The sequence below is a fragment of the Triticum aestivum genome, chromosome 1D (genome assembly GCF_018294505.1).
Source record: "Triticum aestivum cultivar Chinese Spring chromosome 1D, IWGSC CS RefSeq v2.1, whole genome shotgun sequence".
In the NCBI taxonomy this organism is placed as follows: Eukaryota; Viridiplantae; Streptophyta; class Magnoliopsida; order Poales; family Poaceae; genus Triticum; species Triticum aestivum.
In genome coordinates, this window is record NC_057796.1 from 456,633,204 (window position 1) to 456,640,889 (window position 7,686).

The following is a 7,686-nucleotide window of genomic DNA, read 5'->3' on the forward strand; positions in this document are numbered from 1 at the left end:
TCAGGAGGATCGGAGGGTACCAAGAGCTTCAGCGTGTTCTTCCGCGTCGGTGGGTGGTGGACTCGACCATCGGGGAGCACCACGTCGACGGCGACACTTTCTCCGGCGGACGGCGGCTCGGGTGATGGTGGAGAACTCCGGTGGAGGGCTGCAAACTTCGAATTGAAGCGCGGGTCAGAAGGAGGGATGCATAGTGAAGCTACTGGCAAGAGATGGGAGGCAGAGGCGCACGCACGGGGAGCGAATCGAGCTGGATCCCGTGGCGGGTCGCGGCGGCCGGAGTCGAGGAAGGAGACCTCCTCGGGGCTCTTCCAGTGGCTAGGCGTGCTCTAGGTGGAGTGCAGGGATGGTGTGGGTTCGAGTTGAAGCTCGGGGCCTCTATTTATAGGCGGATCGACGGGGTGGCCGTGAACGGAGAATCTCCGGCGAGCATTACGGCGATGCAGTGGATTGGCAGGAGGTTTGAGTGGCCAGGCAGCATCAGTGGAAGTTACTGGTGTCGTTCCCCCGCTAATCTCGGCTGGTCTTGGCGTAACGGCGCCGGTCCACGGTGGGGTGGCCGCACGGGCACGTCGGCGGCAGAGAGCGCGCTCCGCGCCCTGCGGTTCACGACGAGAGTGGAAGCGCGTTCTGGGGAGTGGAAGGCCACGCGGCGAGGTCCGGTGGCTTGGGCGGCGCTGGGTGGCGCCGTCAGCGCCGCGCCTCTCTCTGGCGGCCGCAAAGCCGCCGCTGGCGTCGGTCACGGGCGGCGCACCTTCTGCTGCTCGTCGCCGACCTCCGCAAGGTGCCAGACGCTCGTGCGGTGCAGGAACAAGGGGGAGAGGACGGGGAGCAAGGCGACATCGAGGCACTGTCGAGATCGACAACCAGTTCTGAAGAAAACGACAGTAGCACTGAAATGTTCTCTGAACTTTACTGAACCTGAATTTGACAATGCACTGCAGGTGTTCGACAGAATGATTTGGCAATGAGAAAAAATTTCTGGAGCTGGTACTTGGTGAGGTGACCACTCAATGCACCCAGAGGCTGCCTGATTTTACTTGGAATTTTTGGAGAAGGATTTGAATGAATTTCACCAAATTTGACAAATCTGGTCCAAACTTGCAGCAAGTGTAGTTTGAAAATTTGAACTGAAGACCAGTGGATCTTCATGGATCTTGGTTGAGGGTTCAAAGGACTAGGAGGGGAAAAGGTTTGGGGGCAAAAATCAAGACAGAAAGTGGAGTTCCTTTGTAAATCACCAATGGCTAGAATAGAAGGCAGAAATTTGTTTGAATAGATTTAAATGGAAAATAATCATATGGGGAGGTTCAACTTGCTGGATTTGATGCAAATCATGATCCAAAGGTGAGGGAAGGGTTAGGAGAGAGGATTTTCACTAAGGCCATGGCAAGAAGGAAATTGTTGAAAGTGGCAAAGGATTATTCCAAAAGCCATAGTGCATTTGAAAAAAGAGATTTTCAAAAGTTAATTTCCCAAGTGAAAAGTGTTTTGTCTTGAGTCCAAATGAAAAGCAAGAACCTCCAAGACCAAAGACAGATCTTGGTTGAATCCAAATAAAACATTTGCCATAAAGAAAAAATATTTGAGAGTGAGAGTTCTCTTGAAGAAAAATTTAAATCACTCCCCTCAAGTCAAATAAAAATCTTTTTTTAAAAAAAATCCAAATAAAAAAAACTTGGGTGTCACAATTCGGACTTCGGAAAGGTTCCGAGTGATTCGGGTATTTTTCGGAGTACCGGAGAGTTACGGGAATTCGCTGGGGAGTATATGGGCCTTATTGGGCCATACGGGAATAGAGGAGAGAGGCCAAAAGGAAGGAGGCCCCCCTGGTCCGAATTGGACAAGGGGTGCAGCCCCCTTTTCCTTCTCCCTCTCTCCCTCTTTCCTTCTCTCCTACTCCTACAAGGAAAGGAGGAGTCCTACTCCCGGTGGGAGTAGGACTCCCCCCTTGGCGCGCCCACCTCTTGGCCGGCCGCCTCCCCCCTTGCTCCTTTATATAGGGGGGCAGGGGGGCACCTCTAGGCACAACAATTGATCATTGATCTCTTAGCCGTGTGCGGTGCCCCCCTCCACCATATTCCACCTTGGTAATATCGTATCGGTGCTTAGACGAAGCCCTGCGTCGGTAGCATCATCAACACCGTCATCACGCCGTCATGCTGACGGAACTCTCCTGCAAAGCTCTGCTCGATCGGAGTTCGTGGGACGTCATCGAGCTGAACGTGTGCTGAACTCGGAGGTGTCGTACGTTCGGTACTTGATCGGTCGGATCGTGAAGACGTACGACTACATCAACCGCGTTGTGCTAACGCTTCCAGTTTCGGTCTACGAGGGTACGTGGACAACACTCTCCCCTCCCGTTGCTATGCATCACCATGATCTTGCGTGTGCGAAGGTTTTTTTTTAAATTACTACGTTCCCCAATAGTTTGATCATTACGAGAAAGCCGAGCATAAAAATTTTGTATAATAATTTCTCTTGAGAGCTCATGATTGGGGCGTGACTATAACATTGACTTAAGCCTCCCCCAAGCTAGAGCGATACTTTCTCCTTCACGAGGCCAAAAATTATATATATAATTCCGATCACGATGAACTAGATGCATAGGATAAATTTTTTGGTGGAACACCAATTTCAAACGATTCCAATTCCATGTTCCAATATCATCGCATAGCCTATACCATGCTAATGCTTTTCCCCTCAAAGATAAAGGGCAAACCTTTTTCATAACTTGATCCCTGGGTAGACCTGCAAGCTTAAACAATTCACAAATTTGTTCTACATATATCAAGTGCATATCAGGATGTTCGGTTCCATTTCCTGCATAAGGATTAGCTAGCAGTTGTTCTATCATACCCGAAAGAATTTCATATTCAATATTTTCAGTAGGTGCATTAGGTCGATGGGTAATTAATTGTGGTTCCGGACGAGGTGAAGATACCCCGAACAAACCACTCAAAGGATTGTTTTCCATAGTATCAAGTGACAATAAATTTCAGCACACTATATAAATGTTTCCTTACCAAAGGCGCTTCACTCCCGGCAACGGCGCCAGAAAATAGCCTTGATGACCCACAAGTATAGGGGATCAATTGTAGCTCTTTTCGATAAGTAAGAGTGTCAAACCCAACGAGGAGCGGAAGGAAATGACAAGTAGTTTTCAGTAAGGTAATGTCTGCAAGTGCTGAAATTGTAAGTAACGGAGTAGTTTGATAGCAAGATAATTGGTAACGAGCAAGTAACGATAGTAGTAACAAAAGTGCAGCAAGGTAGCCCAATCCTTTTGAGGCAAAGGACAGGCCAAAACGGTCTCCTATGATAAGCATTCTTGAGGGTACACGAGAATTTCACCCAGTCACTTTCATCATGTTGGTTCAATTTGTGTTCGCTACTTTGATAATTTGATATGTGGGTGGACCGGTGCTTAGGTGTTGTTCTTACTTGAACAAACCTCCTACTTATGATTAACCCTCCCGCAAGCATCCGCAACTACGAGAAAAGTATTAAGAATAAATTCTAACCATAGCATTAAACTTTGGGATCCAATCGGTCCCTTACGGAATAGCGCATAAACTGGGTTTAAGTTTCTATCACTCTCGCAACCCACCATCTAATTGCTACTCCACAATGCATTACCTTTGGCCCAAATATGGTGAAGTGTCATGTAGTCGACGTTCACATGACACCACTAAGGGAATCACAACATACATACTATCAAAATATCGAACACATATCAAGTTCACATGATTACTTGCAACATGATTTCTCCCGTGACCTCAAGAACAAAAGTAACTACTCGCAAACGATGAACATGCTCATGATCAGAGGAGTATTAAATATAATATTGGATCTGAACATATAATCTTCCATCAAATAAACCGTATAGTAATCAACTACAAGATGTAATCAACACTACTAGTCACCCACAAACACCAAGCTATAGTTCCGGTAACAAGAGATGAACTAGGGTTTTAGATGAGATGGTGTTGTTGAGATGTTGATGGAGATTGCCCTCCCCAAGATGGGAGAGTTGTTGGTGATGATGAGGACGATGATTTCCCCCCTGGGAGGGAAGTTCCTCCGGCGGAATCGCTCCGCGGGAGGGCAAAAGTGCTCCTGCCCAAGTTCCGCCTCGAGGCGGCGGCGCTTCGTCCCGAAAGTCCCCTTCTTCTTTTTTCTAGGTCAAAATGACTTATATACCATAAGATGGGCACCAGAGGTGGGCCGAGGAGGCCACAACCCCCCAGGGCACACCGGGGGGGCCTGGCGCGCCCAGGTGGGTTGTGCCCACCTGGTGGCCCCCATCTGGTAGTTATTTATTCCAGTAATTCTTATATATTCCATAAAAAATCTCCATGAAGTTTCAGCCCATTTGGAGTTGTGCAGAATAGGTAGCCTGACGTAGCTTTTTAAGGTCCAGATTTCCAGCTGCCGGAATTCTCCCTCTTGGTGTGTACCTTGCAAATTATGAGAGAAAAGGCATTAGAATTACTCCAAAAAGCATTATTATGGATAAAACATTATAAATAATAGTAAGAAGACATGATGCAAAATGGACGTATCAGCGATGTCCTCCACCTCCTCTGCCACCGCCGCCTCCTGCGGGGTTGCGGGCGTTGTTGTTGAAGTTGCGATCAAAGCGTTTCTTGCAACGCCATGCGTCGTGCCCTTCGAGCTTACAGATCTGGCACTTCTTGCACTCGCGGTCACCGCGGTCACCACCTCCTTGTCGCAGCCCACCTCCAAAGCCGCCGCCGCCGGGATTGTCGGGGTAGCGGGTGAGGGAGTCCTGGATTAGGGGGTATCCGGACAGCCGGACTATATACTTTGGCTGGACTGTTGGACCATGAAGATGCAAGACTCAAGACTTCGTCCCGTGTCCGGATGGGACTTTCCTTTGCGTGGAAGACAAGCTTGGCGATCCGGATATTAGATTTCCTTCTTTGTAACCGACTCTGTGTAAACCCTAGCCCCCTCCGGTGTCTATATAAACCGGAGGGTTTGGTCCATATAGGGACAATCATAATCATCATAGGCTAGCTCCTAGGGTTTAGCCTCTACGATCTCATGGTAGATCAACTCTTGTAATACTCATATCATCAAGATCAATCAAGCAGGAAGTAGGGTTTTACCTCCATCGAGAGGGCCCGAACCAGGGTAAAACATCATGCCCCTTGCCTCCTGTTACCATTAACCTTAGACGCACAGATCGGGACCCCCTACCCGAGATCCGCCGGTTTTGACACCGACATTGGTGCTTTCATTGAGAGTTCCTCTGTGTCTTCGCTGCAAGGCTCGATGGCCCGCCTCGTTGTCAAGGACAACATCACCTCTGGGGGAGCACTGGCGGTAGGCCAAACTCTCCGACTGGGCAGCTTCTTCATGGCCGCCCGATCGGCTTCTGCGCCGACAATGACCTCTCAAGTCATCAAAAACGGCCTCCACGTCAACTCGGAACTCGCCGAACAGATGGATCCAATGGATCTCTCCTCCCTCAATGAGCTTTTGGATCGCATCGCTGCTCTGGGAGTCGCTACAGACTAAGATTGGATTGGGCTTAAACCTGACCAAAGGGATATTAAATCCCCACCGGTCACCCACGAGATAGTGGTATTGGAAGAGCCGCATATGGATTATCCCTCTATTTTGAGGACGATGTCCGGATCGCCGATCTCTCTGAACCGAATACCCGTTCACGGGAAAACATGACCCAGGCCCCGAACTTAGAATCGGGCAACGGGCCGGAAAGATCAGGCAGCACCCCGGAGCCCGAGCTGTCAGGCCCGGAAGCTCCTCTGCCCCTGGGCGTTAGATCGGATCAGAATCCAGATTTAACTAATCCCGCCCACCCAGACTTAAGCCGTCTCTCCCATATAAGACAAGAGCCCCAAGAGACAGTACATCGCTACTGGGGCAGATTCCTCCTTGTGATGAACAAGGTCAAGGACTGTCGCGAGGAAGACGCAATCTCACTTTTTTGCAAAAATTGCACGAGCGAAGGGATCCTAAATGCTATAAGTCGCTGTGACATAGCACACTTTGCCGACTTAGCAGCCATAGTACAGAAGTACTGTGCGATGGAAAGCGCCTGGAAAACCCAAACGGACTTTTGGGACAATCCGGCTCTCACTAAACCCTTCCTCCGAACTAAAAGGGCAAACTCTCGTAAGTTACCCGATCCAATTCCCAAGAAACCAAAGCCCACCCCAGGGCGTGGAACCGTATTGGAAGAATGGCTCAATGGGACCTGCAAAATTCACAGCACGCCGGACACTACGCCAACGCACAGCCTTAGAGGATGTTGGATACTCCGGCAGGTAGCAAAAAGCGGCGAGGGTCTTCTTGTAAATCATAAAGCCGAGCAACATCCCGCCGAAGACAACAATGCGGTACTGACAGTCTTCGAGACTTTCGCCTCAAATAATAGGCGCAAGCGAGCTCATCGAAACTTCGCTGAAATCTGCCACGGGGCAAAAATAAATCCGTGGAACGACACTGCTATAACTTTCAGTTCCAGTGACGAACCTCAATTCCATACAGTTCGGGCACCAGCCGCTTTAGTCCTTAGCCCAATTGTGGACGGTTTCCGACTCACTAAAGTACTCATGGACGGCGGAAGCGGATTAAACTTGATCTATGAGGAAACGCTCAACAAGATGGAAATTGATAAAAGCCGCATCGAACAGAGCGGCACAACCTTCAGGGGAATCATCCCTAGTCGGGAGGCACGGTGTGCGGGAAAAATCACACTCGATGTGGTATTCGGCACCCCGGAAAATTACAGGTCCGAAGAAATCACATTCCAAGTGGCTCCTTTCAACAGCGGATACCACGCCCTTTAGGGCGGGACGCATTCACTAGCTTTCAAGCTATACCACATTACGGGTACATTAAGCTTAAAATGCCCGGACCCAATGGAATCGTCACTCTAGCCAGTGATCCGGACGTCACACTCCGCGCCGAAAATAAAACTGTAGCACTAGCCCTGGAAGCATTATCCGAAGCCCTAGCAGCCGAGGAACTAACGACGCTGTGCGCCACAGTGGACAGGGACGACGTGATACTCGACAAACGACCCAAGTCCACCTCATTTAAACCCGCAGACGAGATAGTCAAATTCCAGGTCCATCCAACGGACCCCACGAAGACGGCTTCCATCGGGACACAGTTGAGCCCCACAATGGACGCCGCACTACGAGACTTCCTACGCAAGAATTGGGACATTTTCGCCTGGCATCCTTCGGACATGCCGGGCATCCCACGCAGGCTGGCCGAACACAGCCTCAATATATTGAAAGGATACAAGCCAGTCAAGCAGACTCTTAGGCGCTTCTTAGAACCTAAACGGCAAGCCATGGGAGAAGAGCTAGCCAAACTACTTGAGGCCGGATTCATCAGAGATATCAAGCATCCGGATTGGCTGGCAAATCTGGTAATGGTACCAAAGAAGGACAAATCCTGGCGCCTATGCGTCGATTTCAAAGACCTCAACAAGGCTTGCCCTAAGGATCCCTTCCCCCTCCCTCTGATTGACCAAATCATCGACGCCACCGCAGGACACGATTCACTATGCTTCCTCGACGCATACTCTGGATACCATCAAATAAAGATGGCAGAGTCCGACCAAGCCGCAACGGCCTTCATAACCCCATATGGTCCTTTCTGCTTCAACACTATGCCTTT